The sequence below is a fragment of the Heterodontus francisci genome, chromosome 8, assembly GCF_036365525.1.
Source record: "Heterodontus francisci isolate sHetFra1 chromosome 8, sHetFra1.hap1, whole genome shotgun sequence".
Taxonomy (NCBI): domain Eukaryota; kingdom Metazoa; phylum Chordata; class Chondrichthyes; order Heterodontiformes; family Heterodontidae; genus Heterodontus; species Heterodontus francisci.
Window position 1 is genome coordinate 83075844 of NC_090378.1, and position 24037 is coordinate 83099880.

At 41.6% G+C, this 24037-nt stretch overlaps 2 protein-coding genes across 5 annotated transcripts in view; one reads left to right on the top strand and one right to left on the bottom strand.

Moving 5' to 3' along the window:
• keap1b (kelch-like ECH-associated protein 1b) overlaps positions 1–11789 on the bottom strand; it is a 46387-nt gene extending 34598 nt beyond the window's left edge. The window contains exons 1-2 of one of the 2 annotated variants that reach the window (XM_068037537.1): positions 11678–11789; positions 6407–6786 (exon numbers count right to left, since the gene is read on the bottom strand). The gene's annotated coding sequence lies outside the window, so the exon portion shown is untranslated. The remainder of the gene's footprint in view (positions 1–6406; positions 6787–11677) is intronic. The other variant, XM_068037536.1, reaches the window with a different exon arrangement.
• The window catches only part of acot11a (acyl-CoA thioesterase 11a), a 133189-nt gene continuing 120632 nt past the window's right edge, over positions 11481–24037 (top strand). Inside the window, exon 1 of one of the 3 annotated variants that reach the window (XM_068037543.1) lies at positions 11481–11507. The gene's annotated coding sequence lies outside the window, so the exon portion shown is untranslated. Of the gene's footprint in view, positions 11508–18427; positions 18451–18891; positions 18983–24037 lie in introns of those variants that run through there. The other 2 variants (XM_068037541.1, XM_068037538.1) reach the window with 2 other exon arrangements.

The window sequence follows — 24037 nt, forward strand, 5'->3', positions numbered from 1 at the left end:
ATGGTCCTGTGTGACTGCACACTAGTGCTCTGCTGTTCGAATAGCAGCGTGTACATGTACAACAGCTTCTCAACGAGGCTCCCTTGTCCCAAGGGTAAATTGACAGGTAACAAATGCCACATGTCAAGTCTCCCCTGCCTCAGCAGTATGCAGACATGACTAATACACACTAACATGTTGCCAACTCCAAGACCTCAAAATATTTATACAGCATCAGTTTAATTACTTCTATTAGTTTATAGCAGTACTTCTCACATTCTCAGACATATGAGAAATGTAATTGCAAGCGCATCCCGTTCATCAATGCGGCACTGTCAAGAAAGAGGAGGAAACCGGAAGTTTCAGTATGAATTGATTGTACCTACCTCATTTAAAAAAGTACTTCAGCACTCTGCATAGATCTTACAAGGATGTCCAAACTTTTAGAGCAGGGGACTGGATCAATGTGCCATAACTACAAATCGACTCCTCATTATTCAATTCAAACTATTGGATAAATTATCTAAACAACCATTTGGTTATCAACCCTTCAGCCAAAATGCAGTGTTAATCTGAAAGGATTCTATGTGCAATATAAACACAGTCGTCCTACCACCCATTTACTCTTATTTGCACCAGTTAATCAGCAGGGAAGTCATCTCCACCCAAGCGTTTGCCAAAAAGAGACTTGCATTTATATAGCACCTTTCATAACTAGTGTCAGTTCCAAAGTGCTTTACAGCCAATGAAGTACTTTTGCAGTGTAGTCACTGTTACAATGTAGGAATCGAGCAGCCAATTTACATACAACAAACTCTCACAAACAGTAATGTGATAATGAGCAGGTAATCTGTTTTTTTTTGTGATATTGACTGAGATATAAGTGTTGATCAGACCACCAAAATCACTGCAAATGATGTTTGGGCGAGTCTACATGTGTGGCATGATAGTGTTATCAGACTATTCAACTGTGGGAGCGTCATAGCTGAACTTGGTGTCACTTTCATTCCACATCTACATGCATGCACTTTGAAGTAGCAGTTACCAGAAACAGGACCTGGAACACTTGCTGACTCTCCTCTTCCTTAGTCAATAGGCCAAATCTTGGCAGAGATCTCACTCAGTTCCGAGGAGGGATTGAACCAGCACTATACTGGGTGCTGTACTTATCAAATAGGCTGTTGGATGGCTGCTTTGAACGTACAGTCTTTACATTATTAGGCCTCAGAATAATCAGAATTGGCTTGGATTTAAAAATAGTACGAGCAATAATAATTACAAAGTAAGGCAATTGCCCACTGATCATTTGCCAAATTGACCATTCTTCATATGAGCTTATCCAATGTCACCATAACAGATGATGGGAGAATTGTGGTGGGGAAGTGGCTACTTTGACACTTGCCCATCTGCAGCCTGACCCCACTTCCCAGGGTGGTACAGCAGATGCTTACTCTCTATGTCTGCTCCTGAATCTGAGTCAGATGGGACCCAATGACCAGCGGCATACATAGCCAATTGATTTGAAATAGCTTCTGTAAAATTAAAATTGAAAACAATGAAATTTTGAAATGTTTCTATACCAAAGCATAATTTTAGATATCTGAAAAGTGTTTCAGCAACATTCGTCATTTAGTCAAACTCTGTTGAATAAGAACTAGGACAGCAGTTCTCCACCTAAAAGGTTGTGAGCCTGCTTCCATGATTAAAATAGGGAATTAAAACATGGCCTTCTGCATCCTCCTGCCCTCTGCCAGTTTTCTTTAAGCACTAGTTAAAAGCTTTCGGCACCTAATATGGAGAAAGATTGTTTAAAATTTATTTTTACAAAGTTGTTCTCCCATGATACTGGGCATGAGATTTCAAGTTAATGCACTCAGTCTCCACTCCAATCATTGCATTTTTGGGCACACTCAATCTTTAGACAGATTCAGTCTCCATTTTCCATTGCTTTGCTAGGTTGCAGGGCATTTGGATGGAAGAGAAAGGTGCCTGAACTGGAAGTTCTCAGAGGTGATTGCACAGCTGATTAGTTGAGAGACTCAACGAATGCATCACGATTTGACGTAGATGATTTGAAGGCACAAAGGGAAGTAAATGGGTATGATTTAATTACCATTAGAGACATGGCTGCAGGGTGACCAAGACTGGGAACTGAATATTCAAGGTTATGTATCATTTAGGAAGGATAGGCAGAAAGGGAAAGGAGGTGGGGTAGCGTTCTTAACAAGGGACAGGTCAATACATTTGAGAGAGAGGATCTTAGATCAAAGGATCAAGATGTAGAATCAATCTGGGTGGAGCGAAGAAACAGCAAGGGGCAGCAAACATTGATAGGTGTTGTTTATAGGCCACCAAACAGTAGTGGTAATGTTGGACACAATATAAATCAGGAAATTAGAGGTGCATGTAACATGGGTGACTTCAATTTACATATACACTGAGTAAACCCAATCAGCACTAATGCTGTGGAGGATGAATTCCTGGACTGTGTACAAGATGGGTTTCTGGAGCAGTATGTTGAAGAATCAGCTAGGAATTGGGCTATTTTAGATTTAGTATTATGTAAAGAGAAAAGGCTAATTAATTACCTTGCTGTAAAGGTGCCTTTGGGAAATAGTGACCATAATATGATAGAAGTTTACACTAAGTTTGAAAGTGATATAGTTCATTCTGAAACTAGGGTCTTTAAGTCTGAACAAAGGAAACTATGAAGGTATGAGAGGCACGTTGGCTATGGTAGATTGGGAAAATACATAAAAAGATTTAACAGTAGACAAGCAATAGCTAGTATTTAAAGTATCACACTGTCTACAACAAATATACATTCCTCTAACACACAAAAATCCAACAGGAAAGATGAATCAACAGTGGGTAACAGAAGAAGTTAAAGATTGCAGTAGATCAAAGAAAGTGGCTTATAAGGTTGCGGGACGGCACAGTGGCGCAGTGGTTAGCACCGCAGCCTCACAGCTCCAGGGACCCGGGTTCGATTCCGGGTACTGCCTGTGTGGAGTTTGCAAGTTCTCCCTGTGTCTGCGTGGGTTTTCTCCGGGTGCTCCGGTTTCCTCCCACAAGCCAAAAGACTTGCAGGTTGATAGGTAAATTGGCCATTATAAATTGTCACTAGTATAGGTAGGTGGTAGGGAAATATAGGGACAGGTGGGGATGTTTGTTGGGAATATGGGATTAGTGTAGGATTAGTATAAAATGGGTGGTTGATGGTCGGCACAGACTCGGTGGGCCGAAGGGCCTGTTTCAGTGCTGTATCTCTAATCTAATCTAATCTAAAAAAAAAGTGGTAAGCCCGAGAATTGGGAGCAATTTAGAATCCAGCAAATGATGACCAAGAAACTGAAAAAGGAAAAGAGAATATGAATGCAAGCTATGGGAAACGTAAAGGTAGACTGTAAAAGCTTCTTCAGATATATGAAAAGGAAAAGATTAGCAAGGACAAATGTGGGTCCATTACAAGCGGAGACAGGAGAATTTGTAATAGAGAATAGAGAAATGGTGGCGAAACGGAACGATTATGCATGTCTGTCTTCACGAAGGAAGATACAGAAAATCTCCCAGAAATTCTAGGGAGTCAAGGGACTTGTCAAAATGAGGAACTGAAAGAAATTAATAAAGAGGTAGTACTTGAAAAGTTAACTGGATTGAAGGCAGACAAATCCTCTGGACCAGATCAGCTACAACCTAGAGTGTTGAAGGAGTTGGCTATAGTGGATGCATTGGTGGTCATCTTTCAAAATTCTATAGGTTGTGGAAAGGTTTCTGCAAACTGGAAAGTAGCAAGTGTAACCCCACTATTTAAGAAAGTTGGGAGAGAGAAAATGGGGAACTACAGACCTGTTAGTTTGACTTCAGTAGTAGGGAAAATGTTAGAATCTATTATAAAGGATGTGATAACTAGACACTTAGGAAATAAAGATATGATTAGGCAGAGCGAACATGGATTTATGAATAGAAAATCATATTTGACAAACCTGTTGGGAGTTTCTTTGTGGATGTTACTTGAAACATAGATAAAGACAACCAGCGGATGTGATGTATTTAGATTTTCAGAAGGCTTTTGATAAGGTCCCACAGGGTAAACAAGTAAACAAAATTAGAGCACATGGGATTGGGGGTAATATATTGGTATTGATTGAGAATTGGTTAATAGACAGAGAACAGATGGCAGGAATAAACAGGTCATTTTCAGGATGGCAGGCTGTTACTGGTAGGGTACCACAAGGATCAGTGCTGAGGCCACAGCGGTTCACAATCTATATAAATGATTTGGATGTCATCATGGGAGTTTTTCCCTGTTTAAAAACTAAAGGGGGCTGTGTACCTTCAATGCAGATAGAAGCTTTTAAATTCACTGGGCACAGTGTGTGCCAGCAGCAAGCCTGTTTCCTATGCAATAGCAGGAGAGAGAAGCCGCCTGCTGCATTGTATTAGTTAACTGTGTGTAAAGATGGCGAGAGCCAGTTTGATCTGGAGACCAGCGAAGCATGTTCCACTGAAGGAAGGAGTTGTATTTCTTTCAGCAGAAAAATCTACATTCATCTACAGGCTGTGTTATTACCTAAGGAGGAAAAAAACCCTGGAAAAGAACATTGGTATTGTTGGAGGCAGCAACTTCCTTTTTACTTCCAATCTCGGAGAAGTCTTTGCTTCAGGAATGACTTTCTGTTGCCTTTTTGTGTTTCTGGGAGTTCTGGAATTCTCAGTAAAGTTTCTACTGAGAGACTACCAATTTTAAAATCTAAATAAACCTGTTGCTTGTTGAACTCCTTGTTGAAAGAACTGTGTTCGTCAAATTCGCTTGGAAACTTCGAGTGACTTCTGACTATTGGGCTCTGGGACACCTCACAGAACCAGGAACGTAACCCACAAAGACTTACAACCCAGTTATTTTATTATTCTTAAGAAACAGCTCTAATTTAGAACATTTTTCAAATCGGTTAACTGTTGATTTTTGAATGTATGTGTGTGTGCATTAGGATTAGGAGGAAGAAGTTATAAGGTCTTTAGACATAGATTTATCTCAATATGGTTTAAGATTTAGTTTAATAGTTAATTTGTTGTTGTTTTAAAATACCTGGTTTGGTCTGTTTTATTTGGGGGGGTGGGGGGTGGGGGGGGGAAGAAATGTTAAAGTGCTTAATTTGGCTAATTTCCAGTAGGTGGGAGAACTTTAATAATATGCTATGACCTGTGGAGTAATGGGACTGAATTGACAGTGCAATACTCCTGCCTTGGGCGTAACAATGTGGGGAGAAAATATAATGTTTCTAATTTGATGACAAAACTAGGTGGGAATGTAAATTGTGAGGAGGATGCAAGGAGCATTCAAGGGGACTTGGACAGGCTAAGTGAATGCGCAAGAACATGGCAAATGGAATATAGTGTGAATAAGTGTGAAGTTATCCACTTTGGTAAAAAACCCCAGAAAAACAAGAGTATTTCTTAAATGGAGAGAGGTTGGGAAGTGTCGACGTCCAAAGGGACCTGGGTATCCTTGTTCATGAGTCACTAAAAGCCAACATGCGGGTGAAACAAGAAATCAAGGCGGCAAATAGTATGTTGGCCTTCATCGCAAAGGGTTTTCAGTACAGGAATAAAGAAATCTTGCTGTAATTGTATAGTCTTAGTGAGACTGCACCTGGAGTATTGTATACAGTTTTGGTCTCCTCATCTAAGGAAGGATGTACTTGCCATAGAGGGAGTGCAAAAGAGGTTCACCAGCCTAATCCCTGGGATGACAGGATTGTTTTGCAAGGAGAGATTGAAGAAACTGGGCCTGTATTTTCTAGAGTTGTGAAGAATGAGAGGTGATCTCATTGAACCTTACAAAATTCTTACAGGGCGTGACAGGGCAGATGTAGCTAGGATGTTTCCCCTGGCTGGTGAGTCTAGAACCAGGAGACATAGTCTCAGACTAAGGGGTAGACCAGTTAAGACAGAGAGGAGGAAAGATTTTTTTCACTCAGAGGGAGATAAATCTTTGGAATTCTCTACCCCAGAGGTCTGTGGAAGTTCAATCATTGAGCACATTCAAGACAGAAATCAATAGACATCTGGATACTAATGACATCAAGGGATATGGGGATAGCGCAGGAAAATAGCAATGAGGTAGATGATCAGCCATGATCCAATTGAATGGCGGAGCAGGCTCGACGGGCTGAATGGCCTACTCCCTCTCCTATGTTCCCATCATCATGAACATGCATTCAAAAGTAGACAAGATTTTAATCATGGAAATCAAATTTTTCAATTCTATTAAATCCACTAATAGCAATCAGGGTTTCAATTCATGGCCTATTAATTTTTGTATGCCAAGGATTTTTCCCTATATTACCAAATAGAATTTTTAATAAATTATTCCTACTTCTCTAACCGTGCATGAACTCAAGGAAATAAACTTTAAAATCCTCACTTCTCGGTAATAGATGATTTGTCATCATTTGAGGAAAAACACAAGAAAAATCTCAGCTTTCATTATTCACTAATAGTTCTCTCCACACACGACTCTGTATTCACTAACAGCTCCCATCGCACATGTTGTTCTTTTCACTAACAGCTGTCACTCCACACATTTTCTCCATATTCACAAGCAGCTCTCATTACATATACTGCTCTCTTTTCTCTTATACTCCAAGCTGTACATGCTGCTAGTTCTTCATCCACAAGTGAATTGCTTCGTCTGGAGGCAGAGTTGCATCTCACTCAGTACTCCTCAACTTCACACTGGACGCAGAGCACTGGCTGGTGCATCAACACGAGAAAACAGTTGGAAACTGCTCAAATTTGTAAAGTCTTGGGAGGGGACAAAAAGGAAAAGAATAAAATTATATAGTGCCTTTCAGACTCTCAGGACATCCCAAATGCTTTGAAGTAAGTGAATTATTTTTTGAAGTGCAAACATTGCAGTTAATTTGTGCACAGTGAAGTCCCACAAACAGCAAATGAGGTAAATGACCAGTTAATCTGTCTTGGTGTTGTTGTGAGAGAGATAGAATTTGGCAAAGACACTGGGAGAACTCCCCTAAGCTTTGAAGAACAGATGGACAATGAACAGATGCAAAATGATCAACGTCACCTGAACAGATTGTCAGGATCTGGTTTAACATCTCATCTAAAGCCCCCTGATAATGTAACAGTCTGCTAGGAAACATGGGTAGAAAAGGGTTAATTGGCATATGAACAGCTAAAGTTGTACAACACAATTTCATGCATTTGCCTTCTCTACTGACAAGCTAAAGTAGGCCTCTCAAGTAAGATAACACGTAGATGTTTACTGGCTAGCACTAGCTTAGTTAGAACAAGTTGGTGACCTTGGGAAAGGGAGATAACAAGTAGAAAACAAAATCTTTGAGAAATAGTCATATTGACATGGGTCAATCAATAGAAGTATTCCAAGATTATTTATTATTAATGTATTCTGGAGTTTAAAGATGTAAATAGTTCTCTCCCCCTACACCTGTCCCTCTCTCTTTCAAATCAGCCAACATCCAAAATCCTTGAATATGTTGTCGTCTCCCAAATTCGTGGTCATCTTTCCCAGAACTCCATGCTTGAATCCCTCCAATCAGGTTTCTGCCCCCGCCACAGTACCGAAACAGCAGTTATCAAAAGTCACAAACAACATTGTATGTGACTGTGACAAAGGTAAACTATCCTTCCTTGTCCCTCTCAACCTGTCTGCAGCCTTTGATATCGTTGATCACACTATCCCCCACCAACGCATCCCCACCATCAACCAGATGGTTCCATTCTTATTTATCTAATCATAGCCAGAGAATTGCTATCACTGGTTTCACTTCCCAATCCCACACCGTTACCTCTGATATTACCCAAGGTATGTCCATGGCCCCCTTCTCTTTCTCATCGACACACTGTTCCTTGGTGACAACACCCAAAAACACATCAGTTTCCACATGTACGCTGATGACACCCAGCTCTACCTCACCCCCACTTCTCTCACCCCCTCCACTGTCTCTAAATTGTCAGACTGCTTGTCTGACATCTAGTACTGGATGAAAAGAAGTTTCCTCCCATTTAATATTGGGAGGACTGAAACCATTGTCTTTGGCCCCTGCCACAACCTCTGTTCCCTAGCCACAAACTCCATCCCTCTCCCTGGCAACTGTCTGAAGCTGAACCAGACCCTGAAATGAGCTTTTAGCATATATCTGCACTAAGATAGCTTATTTCCAGCTCCATAACATCGCCCGATTCCACCTCTGCTTCAGCTCTTCTGTTGCTGAAACCCTCATCCACGCCTGTGTTACCTTCAGACTTGACTATTCTAATGCACTCCTCGCCAGCCTCCCACATTTTATCCTCTGTAAACTTGAGGTCATCCAAAACTCGGCTGCCCATGTCCTAACTCACAACAAATCACATTCACCCATCACCCCATGCTCGCTGAGCTACTGTTGAAGCAACAGCTGGATTATAAAATTCTCATCCTTGTTTTCAAATCCCTCCATGGCCTGGCCTCTCCCATCTCTAATCTCCTCTAGCTCTACAACCCTCCAAGATATCTGCAATCCTCCAAATTGGGCCTCTTGAGCAACCCGACTTTAAATCACTCCACCATTGGTGTCAGCTGAAGGCATGGCCTAGGCCCCAAGCTCTGCAATGCCCTCCATAAACCCCTCTGCCTTGTTTTCCTTCTTCAAGATGCTCTTTAAAACATCTCTTTGACCAAGCTTTTGGTCATCTGCCCTAAAATCTCCTTACCAGATTCGGCGACATTTTGTTTTATAATCCCTCCGTGAAGAGCCTGGGGCATTTTATTACATTAAAGGTACTATATAAATACAAGTTGCTGCCGGAAAAGTTGCACATGAACAAGGCATCATCAAGTCACACTGAGCCTGCCAAACAAGGACACTGTGATAAGCAGTCAAAAGTTGTATAAACCAGTGGGTTGTAATGGAAATTTGCATTTGAAAGTTCAAACGCTGAGCTCAGAATTGTAATGTGTCGAATCCCACAGTCAGATGTGGTTATAAGTACTATTGCACGGATTATAATACCTAACTCATCAGTGAATTCATTACCTTAAAGCTTCAAGAACCTATTCATTCTGATAAATAGATATCACATCAAATCATAAATAAATGCACGTCTCCCTCACTGCTGCACTGAAGAGCACATATCCAGGCTGGCAAATCCTGGACTGGGGCTTAAACCCCTAATCTCCTAACCCAGAGGCAAGAGTACTACCACTGAGAAAACGGTCATTGAACATCTGTACAAGTATAAAAGTTACTTTAGCATAAGTACGAGCCCATGTTCAATCAGCCAAATTAAGATCTAGATCACTGTAACTAAACACAGTGTTCCTATGTGAAGCCGGGGCTCATGCTAGCGGCAGATTCTGTCGCGTGTGGTTATTTATTTATTTAGGGATACAGCACTGAAACAGGCCCTTCGGCCCACCGAGTCTGTGCCGACCAACAACCACCCATTTATACTAATCCTACATTAATCTCATATTCCCTACCACATCCTCACCATTCTCCTACCACCTACCTACACTAGGGCCAATTTACCTATCAATCTGCAAGTCTTTGGCTGTGGGAGGAAACTGGAGCACCCGGCGGAAACCCACGCAGTCACAGGGAGAACTTGCAAACTCCACACAGGCAGTACCCAGAACTGAACCCGGGTCGCTGGAGCAGTGAGGCTGCGGTGCTAACCACTGCGCCACTGTATCTGAAGACACAGCGACAAAATTGAAGCAGAACCCTTTTCTTTGGAATGCAAATACCTCAACATTTTTCCAGGAACTCATTATTTAAATGCGGTCTCCCAAACTACTGATAGTTTATTTATTTATTTAGAGATACAGCACTGAAACAGGCCCTGCGGCCCACCGAGTCTGTGCCGACCATCAACCACCCATTTATACTAATCCTATACTAATCCCATATTCCTACCACATCCCCACATTCCCCTATCACCTACCTATACTAGGGTCAATTTATAATGGCCAATTTACCTATCAAACTGCAAGTCTTTGGTAGTGGGAGGAAACTGAAGTACCTGGCGAAAACCCACACAGACACAGGGAGAACTTGCAAACTCCACACAGGCAGTACCCAGAATTGAACCCGAGTTGCTGGAGCTGTGAGGCTGCGCCGCCCAAAAAGCTTTTTATTTATTTATAGATACAGCACTGAAACAGGCCCTTCAGCCCACCAAGTCTGTGCTGGCCATCAACCACCCATTTATACTAATCCTACACTAATCCCATATTCCTACCACATCCCCACATTCCCCTATCACCTACCTATACTAGGGGCAATTTACAATGGCCAATTTACCTATCAACCTGCAAGTCTTTGGCTGTGGGAGGAAACCGGAGCACCTAGCGAAAACCCATGCGGTCACATGGAGAACTTGCAAACTCCGCACAGGCAGTACCCAGAATCGAATCGAACCCGGGTCCCTGGAGCTGTGAGGCTGCGGTGCTAACCACTGCGCCACCCTTGTGGTAACATAAAACTTTAAACTGATTCTTACAAGCATCAGCTTGGCTCAGTGGTAGCACTCTATTCCAAGTCAAGCTTGAGGGTTCAAATCCTACTACAAACATTCACGCACAATTTTGGCTGATACTTCACTGCTACACTGATGGAGTGCTGCATTGTTGGATCTGTATCTCATTCGGTCCAATGGTTTATGATGACCGGATAGGTCAAATTTTGTTACTGCATGGTATTTCAGGATTGCTTTAACCAGTGTTCTGTAGATTATGTTCTGCGATTCTGTTTAATTTCCTGTGAAAAATTACCTCTTAGTTTTATGAGAGATACATAAAGGCGAGAACTGCTAAATTAGAATAATAAAATTTTCAGCAGCTTAAAAGGCACTATTCTTAAGTTTGAGTGTCCGGTAGTTTTCAAACATCAACAGTAACACTGGAGTAGACAGTGGAATTCATCCGAAGCTGTCCAAGTCCTAACTTCTCAGAGAAACTGTGCGAATTCCACAGCGACTGGAAATGAAATGCCGAAAGCCAACTGCTAAATGACCGCAAAATATTTTAAATTGCAGGGGACCAAATGGTCTTTTAAGTAACAGGCAAAATTCGCACACGAGCCCTCCACACCTCATCTTCTGTTTATAATGCTACATTTATATATACACACATAACAGACTCGTCTTTAACAATGTTTCAATAACAAGCCGTTTCCTCTAACTTTGTGTTGGGACTCTCAGTGCAGATACTGGGTTTTCCGCCTGGGGTTGGGCCGGCTCCTGCCACCTGAGTGCGAGGCCTGGCCGGCTGCGAGGGTCAGGGCTGAGCAGGCCAGAGCAGCAAGCAAGTTCCGGGCACATAATTGGATGGGAGGAAGAGCCACGCACCGTAACTGCGGCTTTTCCCGAGCCAAAGGCCGAACTGAGAAAACAGAGCCCTGGGCTTAAGGCCCGGCATTCCTCTCCCCCACCCCTCACCGTGCAGCCCAGGAAAAAGCTGCAACAATGTAACAACCAGTGACTATAGAAACAGCCAAGTGATGGTAACATTGTCTCTTGGACATTCTCAGCCTCTATAACAATCTCTCGGCCGCTGCTACAATGTTTCACCCCCGACAAACAATACAGAAAGGTCGCCGCGGGCTGTGTTGCAGCTCTACTCTAAGTCCTTACATTCAGCCCGATTAAAATCGGATGCAAGTTGACCCCTTACCCGGTCTCTTTTGGCTCCCGGCTGGATCTTCACCAGGCCACGGCCTATCTTACCTCCCAAGCTGAGACTCGATGACAGATTCCCCGTCCCACCTAGAGCCGGCTGGGAGCCACACAGTGAGTGACAGCACCAGCAACCATTTAGGCCGTTCATTCACACCGAGTGACAGCATTTGTAGCCAATCAGAAGCAGCGACACGGTGGGCGGTGGCCGCGGCTTCTTGTCAATGGGAAGCGAGGGCGGGCCTTGTCAGGTGGCGCTGTCACTCATCCGTCGCACTCACGATGACTCGGCATCAATTGGAGGATTGTTTTGTGATAGTAAAAGCTCCTTTGGGATTGGTGTTTTTTGTAGGAAGGACCTTTACTTTATAAAGTGCTGTGCATTTAACTCACGTTATGATATTTGAACAAGTGCGACACGTCAGCATGTTGCTATCTGGGCTGAGTCAGGGAGTGAGTTGCGAAGTACGGGAATTCTGTCGCGCGTTTAGTAACATACAAAGCAGTTGTCACAAGTGGCAAACTAGTTTGTCGGGATTTTTATAAACTGCAGATTTAAATATTTACATACCACACCACCAAGTCTTTCTTTCTTTCTTTGGCCTCCTTGTCTCGAGAGACAATGGGTAAGCGCCTAGAGGTGGTCAGTGGTGTCAGTCGCTGTGAGGCAACTATGGAGTGACCTCTCCATGGCGCATGCCTGGGCGAATGTATGGAGGTTGAGAGTTGCCCAAGCGTCAAAACCCCCCTCTCGGCCTTTCTGGTGGGGTCCAAAGGAGTGCAGAGCACGACGTTTGGCACCGGTATGGCTGCAGGAACTGCCGGAAACATGCCAAAGGTGACACATGACCGCCTACGGGGTTCCACTCCGGATTTTCTGTTAGGGTTTACTCCCTTAGCCCAAGTAGACACGCAATAACATGTTAGCACAAGGTTCCATAGCTGATCCGACTTCATAAATCTTTCTTGCTTCAGTTTCATATCGGCTTCTGTTGCTATATTTTGCAGTGTACATTAAGTGAACTATGGCGGGGCTGTTGGGATCATAGCGTGGCTATTGATTTCTCTGTGGATTCTGAAAATTAAGTGAAAGTCATACACACTTGAATAACCATTGCCTCTGTATCAGGATAGAAATGAAAAGCAGAATCACAGAATTGTTACAGCGCAGAAAGAGGCCATTCGGCCTATCGTGTCTGCACCAGCTCTCTGAAAGACCGTTTCACTTAGTGCCTTCCCGCCTTCTCCCCGTAATCCTGCACATTCTTCCTTTTCATATTACAGTCTAATTCCCTTATGAATGCTTCAGTTGAACCTGTCTCCACCACACTCTCAGGCTGTGCATTCCAGACCTTAACTACTTGCTGCGTGAAAAAGTTTTTCCTCACCTCACTTTTGCTTCTCTTACCCATTATTTTAAATCTGTGCCCTTTCGTTCTCAATCCTTTCATGAGTGGGAACAGTTTCTCCCTATCTACTCTGTTCACATCCCTCACAGTCTTGAATATCTCTATCAAATCACCTCTCAGCCTTCTCTTCTCCAAGGAAAACAGTCCTAACTTCTCCAATCTATCTTCATAAGTGAAGTTCCTTATCCCTGGAACCATTCTCCAATGCCCTCACATCTTTCTCAAAGTGCAGCACGCAGAACTGGAGGCAATACTCCATCTGAGGCTGAACTAGTGTGTTATATAAGTTCCTTGCTCATACCTATGCCCCTATTAATAAAGCCCAGGATACTGTATGCTTTATTGACCACTCTCTCAACCTGTCCTGCCACCTTCAATGACTTATGCACATATATATCCAGGTCTCTCTGCTCCTGCACCCCCTTTATAATTGTACCCTTTAATCTATACTGTCTCTCCATGTTCTTCCTGTCAAAATGAATCACTTTACATTTCTCTGCATTGAACTTCATCTGCCACCTGTCTGCCCATTCCACCAACTTGTCTATGGCCTTTTGCAGTTCTACACTATCCTCCTCACAGTTCACAATGCTTCTGAGTTTTGTATCATCCACAAACTTTGAAATTGTGCCCTGTACATTAAGGTCTAGCTCATTAACATATATCAGGAATAGCAAGGGTCCCAACACTGACCCCTGGGGAACTCCACTACAAACCTTCCTCCAGCCTGAAAAACATAATTAACCACTACTCTTTGTTTCCTGTCAATCAGCCAATTCTGTATCCAAGTTGTTACCATCCCTTTTATTCCATGAGCTACAAGTTTGCTCACAAGTCTGTTGTATGGTACTGTATTAAATGCCTTTTGAAAGTCCTTGTACAACATATCAACTGCATTGCCCTCATCAACCCTTTCTGTTACCTCCTCAAAAAAGTCCAGCAAGTTAGTTAAACATGATTTTCCCTTAAGAAATCCATGCTGGCTTTCTTTAATTAACCCGCATTTGTCCATGTGACTATTAATTTTGTCCCGAATTATTCTTTCTAGAAGTTTCTCCACCACCAAAGTTAAACTGACTGGCAGGTAGTTTCTGGGCTTATCTTTATACCCTTTTTGAACAAGGGTATAACATTTGCAATTCTCCAGTCCTCTGGCATCACCCCCGAGTCTAAGGAAGACAGAAAAATTATGCCAGAGGCTCTGCAATTTCCACCCTCACTTCCCTCAGTATTCTTGGATACATCGCATCCACTTTAAGTACAGACAGCCTATCTAATGTGTCCTCCTTATCCATTTTGAACCCTTCTAGTGTCTGAATTACCTCCTCTTCCACCATTGCCTGGGTTGCATCTTCTTTGTAAAGACAGATGCAAAATATTCATTTAATACCTCAGCTATGCCCTCTGCCTCCATGCGTAAATCCCCTTTATGGTCCCTAATTGGCTCAACTCCTCCTTTTACTATTTATATGTCTATACAAAACTTTGAGATTCCCTTGAATGTTAGCTGCCAGTCTCGTTTCATGCTTTTTCTTTGCTTCTCTTATTTGCTTTTTCACTTCCCCTCTGGACCTTCTATATTCAGCCTGATTCTCAATAGTATTTTCTATCTGACATCTGTAATAAACGCATTTTGTCTTCTTTATCTGAATCTCTACCTCTTTTGTCATTGAATGAAGGTGAATGGATTCATATTCTTAAAATCAAATTTATGCAACAGTGTCAAATTTTGTTTGTTAATGCTACTGTGAAGTGCCTTGGGACATTTTACCATATCAAATGCGCTATATAAATGCAAGTTGTTGCTGTTTCAGGAGTACTATTCAAAAACTATTTTCTGGTCCAAATTAGCCAGTGGGCAATACTAGTACTGGTAAGCAGCCAACCAACTTCCCTTCTTAAATGAGCACCAGTGTTATTATTACGACCACTACAACAATTTAGGCAGTGCTCCTCCTGTAACAGATTTACAAAGGGGAGCGATGAATACCAAGCAGAGAGTGAAATAAAGGAAAACTGAAAGTTTAGTGAAAAAGATTTAGAAAAGCTTCAGAAGGCAAGTGAGAAAACAAGACAAAATGATTCTGGATAAGGATTCTAGAAGATAAAGGAGAAATAATCAAAAGGTTGGTCTGAAAATGGAGCAAGCAAAAATCAAGAGTTAGAAGAATAGACAGTGTCAGCTGGAATAGGATATACAGAATCATAGCATCATTTATGGCATAGTAGGTGGCCATTCGGCCCATCAAGTTCATGCCAGCAGTCCCACTCCCCGGCTTGATCCCCGTAGCCCTGCTAGTCTATTTCTCTCAGGTGGCCATCCAACCTACTCTTGATGTCATTGATAGTTTCTGCTTCCACTACACTTGTGGGCAGTGAGTTCCAGGTCATTACCACCCACTGCGTAAAAAAGTGCTTCCTCATATTCCCCCTGCATCTTTTGCGCAAAACTTTCAATCTGTGTCCCCTAGTGCTTGTACCATTTGTTAATTGGAACAGTGTTTCCTTGTCTAACTTATCTAAGCCTGTCATAATCTTGTATATTAAATCTCCCCTCAATCTCCTTTGTTCTAAAGAGTACAAACCCAGCTTTTCCAATCTAACCTTGTGACTAAAATCCTCCATTCCTGGAATCATTGTGGTAAATCTCCGCTGCACTCTCTCAACGACCCTTACATCCTTCCTAAATTGTGGTGAGGAGAACTAGACATAATATTCCAGTAGGGGCCTAACCAGAGCTTCATAAAGGTTAAGCGCAACTTCCCTGTTTTTGTACTCAATGCCTCTATTTATGAAGCCCAAGATCCCATATGCTTTACTAACCACTCTCTCAATATGTCCTGCCACCTTCAAAGATCGATGCACACACACCTCCAGATCCCTCTGTTTCTGCACACTCTTTAGAACTGCACCATTTAGTATATATTGCCTCTCCCTATTCCTTCTGCCACAATGCATCATCTCACACTTGTCAGTATTAAATTCCACCTGCCACCTCTCTGCCCACCGATCTATGTCCTGTTGCAGGGGGTTCATATCATCCTCAGTGCTTGCCACACCTTCAAGTTTGGTGTCATGGTCAAATTTTGAGATTCTACTTTGTATTCCAAGATCCAAGTCATTTATATATAGCAAAAAAAGCAGTGGTCCCAGCACTGACCCTTGGGGAACACCACTGTCCACCATCCTCCAGTCTGAAAAGTAATCATTTACAATGACTCGCTGTTTTCTTTTCTTAACCCAATTTTTAATTCAATTGGACACTGGGCCTCCTATTCCATGAACCTCATTTTAATTAACCAGCTTTTTATGTGGTACCTTATCAAATGCGTTCTTAAAATTAACAAAATCTACCACATTCCCTTCATCAAACGTCACTGTTATATAGTGTCATAGAGTTCTCTGTTACTTCATCAAAAAATTCAATTAGATTAGTCAAGCGTGAGCTGCCCTTTCCAAATAAATGCTGGCTATCCTTAATTAACTCAAACCTAAGTATCTGTTGATACTTTCCCTGATTATTGTTTCTAAAACCTTACCCACCACTGATGTTAAACTTTAGTTGCTATGACTGTCTTGAATAAGGGTGTCACATTTGCCACTGTCCAATCCTTTGGTTCTTCCTCCATATCCAGGGAAAATTGGAAAATTATGGCAAGCCCTTCCGCTATCTCCATCCCTTACCAACCTGGGATGCAAGCCATCTAGACCAGGTGACTTATCTACCCTAAGCATAGCCAGCCTTTTTAGTGCTTCCACCCTCTCAATTTTCATCCTATCCATTGCCTCTAATCTCTCTGCTTCTACTGATATTTTGTCAGCTTCCATTCCCTTAGTGAACACTGATACAAAGTACTCATTAAGTATATTAGCCTTGCCCTGCACCTCTAAGCATATATTCCCTTTTATGTTGACTGTCGTTTTATTCTCATTTTCTCTCTTTGCCAGTCTTATTTTCCTTTTCACCTCCCAACTTATTGTATATGCCCTGGGTTCTCACTTGATGAGTTCACCTGCCATGCATCATACAACCACTTTTTTTTGTTTCAACTGGCTGACAAAGGTTACCCAAATAAGGGGTGGTGAGTCCCTGGAGGGATGTGAAAATGATTTGCTGGAGTTAGTGAGGATGAAGGTGATGAATGTCAAGATACTTTGCACAAGAGAACTTGGGCCACTGATTTATTGAAATGTTAAGGGAGTGTTAGATAGGAACATAGGAAAAGGAATAGGCCATTTAGCCCCTCAAGCCTGTTCCACCATTCAATAAGATCATGGCTGACTTATGGCCTAACTCCATATGGCTGCCTTTGCCCCAAATCTCTTAATACCTTTGGTTAAAAAGTCTACCAATCTCAGTTATAAATTTAACATTTGATCTAGCATCAATTGCCATTTTCGGAAGAGAGTTCCAAACTTCTACTACCCTTTGCATGAAGAAGTGTTTCTTAATTTCTCTTCTGAACGGTCTGGATCTAATTTTTTTTTTACTTTTCCCCCTAGTCCTAGATTCCTCTACAGGAAATAGTTGGAAATACTCAGCAGATCTGGCAGCATCCTGTTCTTTTATTTCAGATTTCCAGCATCTGCAGTATTTTGTTTTTATTTACGGGAAATAGTTTCTCCCTATCTGTTCCCCTTAATCTCTTGAAAAGTTTGATCAAATCGCTCCTTAACCTTCTAAATTCCAGGGAATGTGAATCCCTGGAGTCTAGGTATCAGTTTAGTAAATCTACACTGCATTCACACCAAGGTATTCCTAAGGTGCGGTGTTAGGATATCGAGGTTGGGCGGAAAGCATTTAATGATGCAGTGAGCGTTTGAGGTGATGAATACACGCTTAAAACATTTTTGCAACAGTTGGGTGATGTAGTGATTTCATTGGGCGAAATTAGTTTGATGAGAGCTGGAGGGAGAAACTGCACAGCCTTGGGACACACGGTCTCAGTTAGGAAGATTGGGGTCAGGGGGAGGATCTGACCAAGCAGATGGTTTCAGTTTTGGAAACAAGTATATTCATGATCTCTTCCCATGTCTCTTCAAAGGTTAGAATGGAGGATGTGGAGAGGGAAATTAGAGATAGTGATTATTGGTAAAACTGTAATAAGTAAAATATTAATGAGTCTCAAGTGAAGTCAGGAATAGAGGATTTTGTTTCTCTTACACAGTAGAATACATTCCTATTGGTGCTATGTCAACTTCTTCATTCAAAAACGTTGGATAAATATCTGTTTAGGGGTAGAATTGCAGGTTAGAAGGACAAAGGGAGATACATATAATACTGCATTCTGTGGAACACTAGGACAATGATTGAGTCACCTATGGAATGCAACTGATAAGAGCTGCACACATGGATTGTCAGGTTGGATTAAAATTCTTGAGTTTCATTTGATTACCAAGGGTGGGTGGGGGCAACATTTCACTGAGCTGAGGGTTACCTGTGGTTCATTCCATTTGAGATTTATTAGGTTATGGCAGGGGTCGGCAACTTGCAGCTCATTAAGGACTCTTGTGGCTCCCGCACTTGATCGATCAAACCCATATTTTCTCATTTTCAATTTTTAGAAAATAGTTCTCTAAATGTGGTTCTAATTTAAAAAGAATATCAGATATCTAAAAATCTCCACTGTGATGGATATTTTAACAGGTAACAACTAGAACCTGTGAAACGTTTAATCACAAAATTGTGAAATTCTATCAAAAACCTGCTGGGATCAAAAGTCATTGCAAGTTACAATTGCACTGTTTTTCCAAGCAAAATGCGCCATTGGGTCAATGATTTACGTATCGCATGCTAGCCGATCACACGGGTCGCAGGCATAGATATTTACATCAAGACAGGAACTAACTGTGGCCCTTGTTTTGAGGCTATTTTGCTACAAGATACAATATTGGTTAGTGATCTCCGTAAACTTGAAGGCGTTGATCGTAATTAAATGGCTTGTTCCATTTTAATTTTTTTAAAATTAACATTGTACTTGTGAGAAGGTATCATTCAATTAACTTTTTTTGTAAAAACCTTGTTGAGAATCAAATGATACCTGTACATTTATGTGCGTCTTTAAAAAAGTGATGCATAGAATTCCATAAATATGTCTGTCTTGTTTTTCATTATGAATGGCATTTGCGTAACTGCATTATGGCTCTTAAGATTTTGCGTTTTTGATTAAATGTAAAAAAATGTTTCTTCTTGTTGTTAAGGTTGCCCACCCTGGGTTGTGCAGACCCTATGATAGGATAACTGTACATGTTCTGTTGAAAGAGTAAGCTTGGTGGGCTTATTGTCATTTTTTCTTCATTCCATGCTTTCTCATATTTAGGAAGCACTGTCTTAATACGGAGATTATTTGGTAAATCTTGTTTTGTAGAGTAAGGATCTGAACAATCTATGTTGATTGCCGAACACTTTTGCATGAAAATAATATTGTTTTAAAATGTATTATATATTTTTAACATGTACAATTCCAGTGAGCCAGAACTAAAAAGTTACATTTGAGACATTGCTCTCCCTGGAGGATTGTTTATAAATACTTAAACAATTACATTTGTTAAAGAAAACCAAAAGTTCCATCTTTTTCATCCATTCTCACCCAAATCTCTCTAGGTTGCCTTGGTTCACTTATTTTTCATTTTTTCAAGACTATCAGCAACCACCCCCACCCATGGCCTTCCCAATTATACATTTGAACCCTAAAGCTCAACCGGTCATTGGGCTCCTACTACAAGGTCGTTCTTCCAGTCAACTGCAGGGTGACATCACACTGCCATTTTTGAAAAGCTTAAAAGTGCAGCAGATGCTACCTGAGCTGTAATGTTTCCAAACAGGGCCATCTCAATTTGGAAGATGCTTGATGCTGGGTAACTCAAAATTGGAATCCACAAACCACTTTCATATACATACGATGACTTAATTAGTTTATTAGTATAAAAACTAAAGCTATAACTACATGCTCAATTAGTCAATCAGATCTAGGGAATAAAGTTAAAAAAATAGGGGATATTAAAACTAAAGAAGTCTTAATATTTTCAGTAAATTAAAATTGGAGGTTTTTAGATAATAAGAGTTAACATTTCAATTAACCTCCCTAAAAATAAAGTGATGTAAGCATAGGAGATGCAGCTGATTGGTGAATAGCTGGTGAGTTTTTTTAAGTAGTAAGTTGAAAAGACTAATAAAGAGAGGCATGGTAGGGCAGCTTGGACCCTGTGGATCCTGTTCCATGTGGGAACTCCATTACGCTTCTCATGTCTTGGATAACCACACATGCAGGAAGTGTCATCGGCTGCAGCAGCTCGAGCTCCGGGTTTCAGAACGTGAGCAGCAGTATTCTGTTCTGAATACTGGTGCGAGTGATGGTTCCTCTGGGATGTGCAGCCAGAGCCTAGTCCATGGCACTACAGCTGGCTCAGCTGCACAGGGGTTGGGGGCAGTGGGCAGGAGGAAGATTGGAGAAACCATAGCAATAGGGGATTCTTTAGTTAGAGGAACAGACAGGCGTTTCTGCACCTACAGACATGAATCCAGGATGGTATGTTGCCTTTCTAGTGCCAGGGTCAAGGATGGCACTCTGGGGCAGAGTGGGAGGTGGGTGGGTGAACAACCAGAGGTCATGGTCCATACATACGTAGAAAGAAGGATGAGCAGGGATTGGCATGTGTCCACACATTGACATTGGTGTCTATGTAAAATTTTGAGGTCCATGACTGGCAACTTCAGGGATGGGAAATTTCCCATTGGCTTCTTCTTCTAGACTGGTCTGACTTAAAAAAATCGCAGCCATCAGTTTCACAGCTGACAGATGCTTAGAGAAGAAACAGCACTTCCGAACTTCGGAAAAGTCATGGTTTTCCTTGTGCTTTTTTAAAAAACGGAACCTGCCAGAAAACGATGAACTTGTCCGAAGTTGGGAAGCACTGTCTCTGCTCTAAGCACCTATCAGCTGTGAAACCGACAGCTGCAATTTTTTTAAAAAACAGACCAACCACAAAGCTGCTCTACTGAGAGTTCCCGCTCTCTGCAACTGTCACAAAGAGGGAGAGAGGCCGAGAGAGAGAGAGAGGGGGAGGCAGAGAGAGAGAAGGTGAGAGAGAGGGAGAGGGGGAGACTGTGGGAGAGAGAGGGGTGGAAAGAGAGAGAGGGGGCAGAGAGGGAGAGAGGGGAGAGAGAGAGAATTTGGGGATGGAGAAGGGGAGACAACACAGAGGGGTGACACAGAGATGGGGGACAACACAGAGTGGGGGACACAGAGAGGGAGGGAGAGAGAGAAAGGAGGGAGAGAGCATGATCAAGATCACTCCTGACAGATGGACATCTATCCTGAATACTCCACCTCGCTACAAGTGTGTGGGCAAGCACTGACTACTTGTGCAAGCAGAAAAGTGGCAGGTATCTCATTAAATAAGTGTCCAACATAGTGATGAGAAAGTAAGTCAAAAAATTATTCTTCTCACTTAAAGCTTCTTCACAAAAGTGCACATTTGTTGTAATTTTCATTAACAGTAAGATAAAGTTTTAATGCCTTTGTCTTTCCTAAATTGTCTCACCGGCTCCCTATATAGGACAAAAATTGTAATGTGGCCCCCCACGCAAAATAGTTGGACATCCCTGCTTCAATTCTTTAACCTTGTGTTTTAAAATGGCAAAAGTCACATCGGGAATGTCTCAATTTCTGCACTCTGACACGCACTACTTTCACATGGGACACAAACTCAGTGACATATTGAAAGTTGCTGGACTTTTACTTGTATATAAATGTTGCAATTCTGCTGCTATCCATTTGGAATCACATTGTTCCAGAATTTGTTTTGAGGGGAAAACAGGCAAGAAAATCCATGAATCTCCAGAAGTCAGCACTGTAAGTTCCACATGAATACAAAACAATGGTGTAATGGGGCTGAGTGATTTTTGGGAAAAAGGGATGCTGCTGACCCACACACAATACATAGTAAATACAATGTAACGGATAGCTTTAATAAACCGTAATCTATGATGAACTGTCTACGACTCCTCAACAAAATCTATGCTGCATTTGCAGTTTTAAAAACTGTCAGGGAAGACAGAGTAAAAATGTATTATGTTGCAATCAGCATGTTAGAAACAGTCATGAACTGATTTATTTGCTGTGAATTGGATTAAAGGGCAAGTTTTACAAGTATGTCAAAGATCAAATAATTGCAATGTGCATCATTTACTATCAGTTTGAGGGCAGATAACCTGAATGGTCAATGTCATTTGCAAGTTGTCTGTATCATTTTTAACATTATATTAAAAGTGCACATTTGCTAACAGGTAATAGATTTGGCCTGGACACAAATTGGTTATTCTGGTGTACAATATTACAGTTAGTGACTAAATATTTTGTAACTGAATGATAGATGCAGTAACAACCATTCAACTTTTTGCAGAAAAGCACTTGTTAATAAGTATCTTGTCATAGCTGAATCGGAATCAACAGTGATAGACTCAGATATAGACATAAGTGAATTTAAGAGAATTACTTTATTGGAGGAACTGAAGGGCACTCTTTATTTGTAATTGTGTTTATCTAATTTTGTCACTAGCTTTGGTGAGCAAATGCCACCTTCCTGCACTATCCTCATATCCCTTGATGTCATTAATATCCAAATATCTATCAATTTCTGTCTTGAACATGCTCAATGATCATCTCTCATTCTTCAAAACTCTTGGGAATACGAGCCTAGTTTCTTCAATCTCTTCTCATAAGACAATCCTGCCATCTCAGGGATTAGGCTGGTGAATCTCCATTGCACTCCCTCTATGGCAAGTATATCCTTCCTGTTATGAACACGGCGGGACCAATGCACTGTCAATTCAGTCCTATCACTCCACAGGTCACAGCATATTATTAAGCTTTCACACCCAATTGGAAAACAGCCAAATAAAACACTCTAGTAACCCCAGAATGAAATAGACCAAACCAGGTATCTTTAGACAACAACAAATTAACTATTTATTAAAAAACTAAATCTTAAACACTATTAAGATAAACTTGTTTAAAAAGTTACAAGACGTGGACTTAGTGATAAATCTGGCAAAAAACGAATTCGGAAAAGCAAGAGTAACTTACCTCTGACGCATAGTGGGGCAAGGACCGGTATGCCGAAAACGGCAAAGGTACAAGCCTTAGTAGAGTTCCCCATCCTTAAATCTAAACGGGAAATTATGAGGTTTTTAGGGATGTGCAGTTTTTACAGGAAATTTGTCTGGAATTTCAGTACTGTGGTTGCTCCATTAACCGATTTGCTACAAAAAAAAAGAAAAACAAAGCTGTCGTTAAAGCTATAGCCTGGTCTGCTATACTCTCAGTTAGTCTTTTCCTCCGCATTAACTTTGTGTACCCCAACAAGTCCTATAGGTCTACCTCGCAATTTCCAGCATTCTGAACGAAGATGACCCGTTTTGAGGCACTTCGGCTTGCGAACCTCACTTCTACCCTCAGCACCTTCCTTTCTGACCTGAGGAGGTGATCCTGGGGCATTCCCAGCTGTTCCTTCTTGTACCCAGCTACTTGCCTTCCTTTCACTCTCCCACTTTCTATCCTTCTTGGGTATATGGGGGTGACGGACAAAAGGTTTTGGCTTATTCACAAGCTCGAAATCATCAGCAATTTCCACTGCTTGCCTAGCTTTCAAAACTTTCAGGTTATCTACATGAGTTCTCACTACTGAAGGAATGGAGTTTTTAAATTCCTCCAAGAGAATCAACTCTCAAAGGTTCTCACATGTGGTTTCCATCTATAATGCCCGTATCCAACAGTCAAAATTCTACACATGTCTGCCCAGCCAATCTCCAGAAATTCCAAAACTTCTGATGGTAAGCTTCAGGGACTAACTCATACGCAGTGAGAATAGCCTTTTTTGCCATCTCATAATATGCAGAAGCCTCTTCAGGAAGCATGGCAAAAACTTCATGAGCTCTGCCTAGCAAC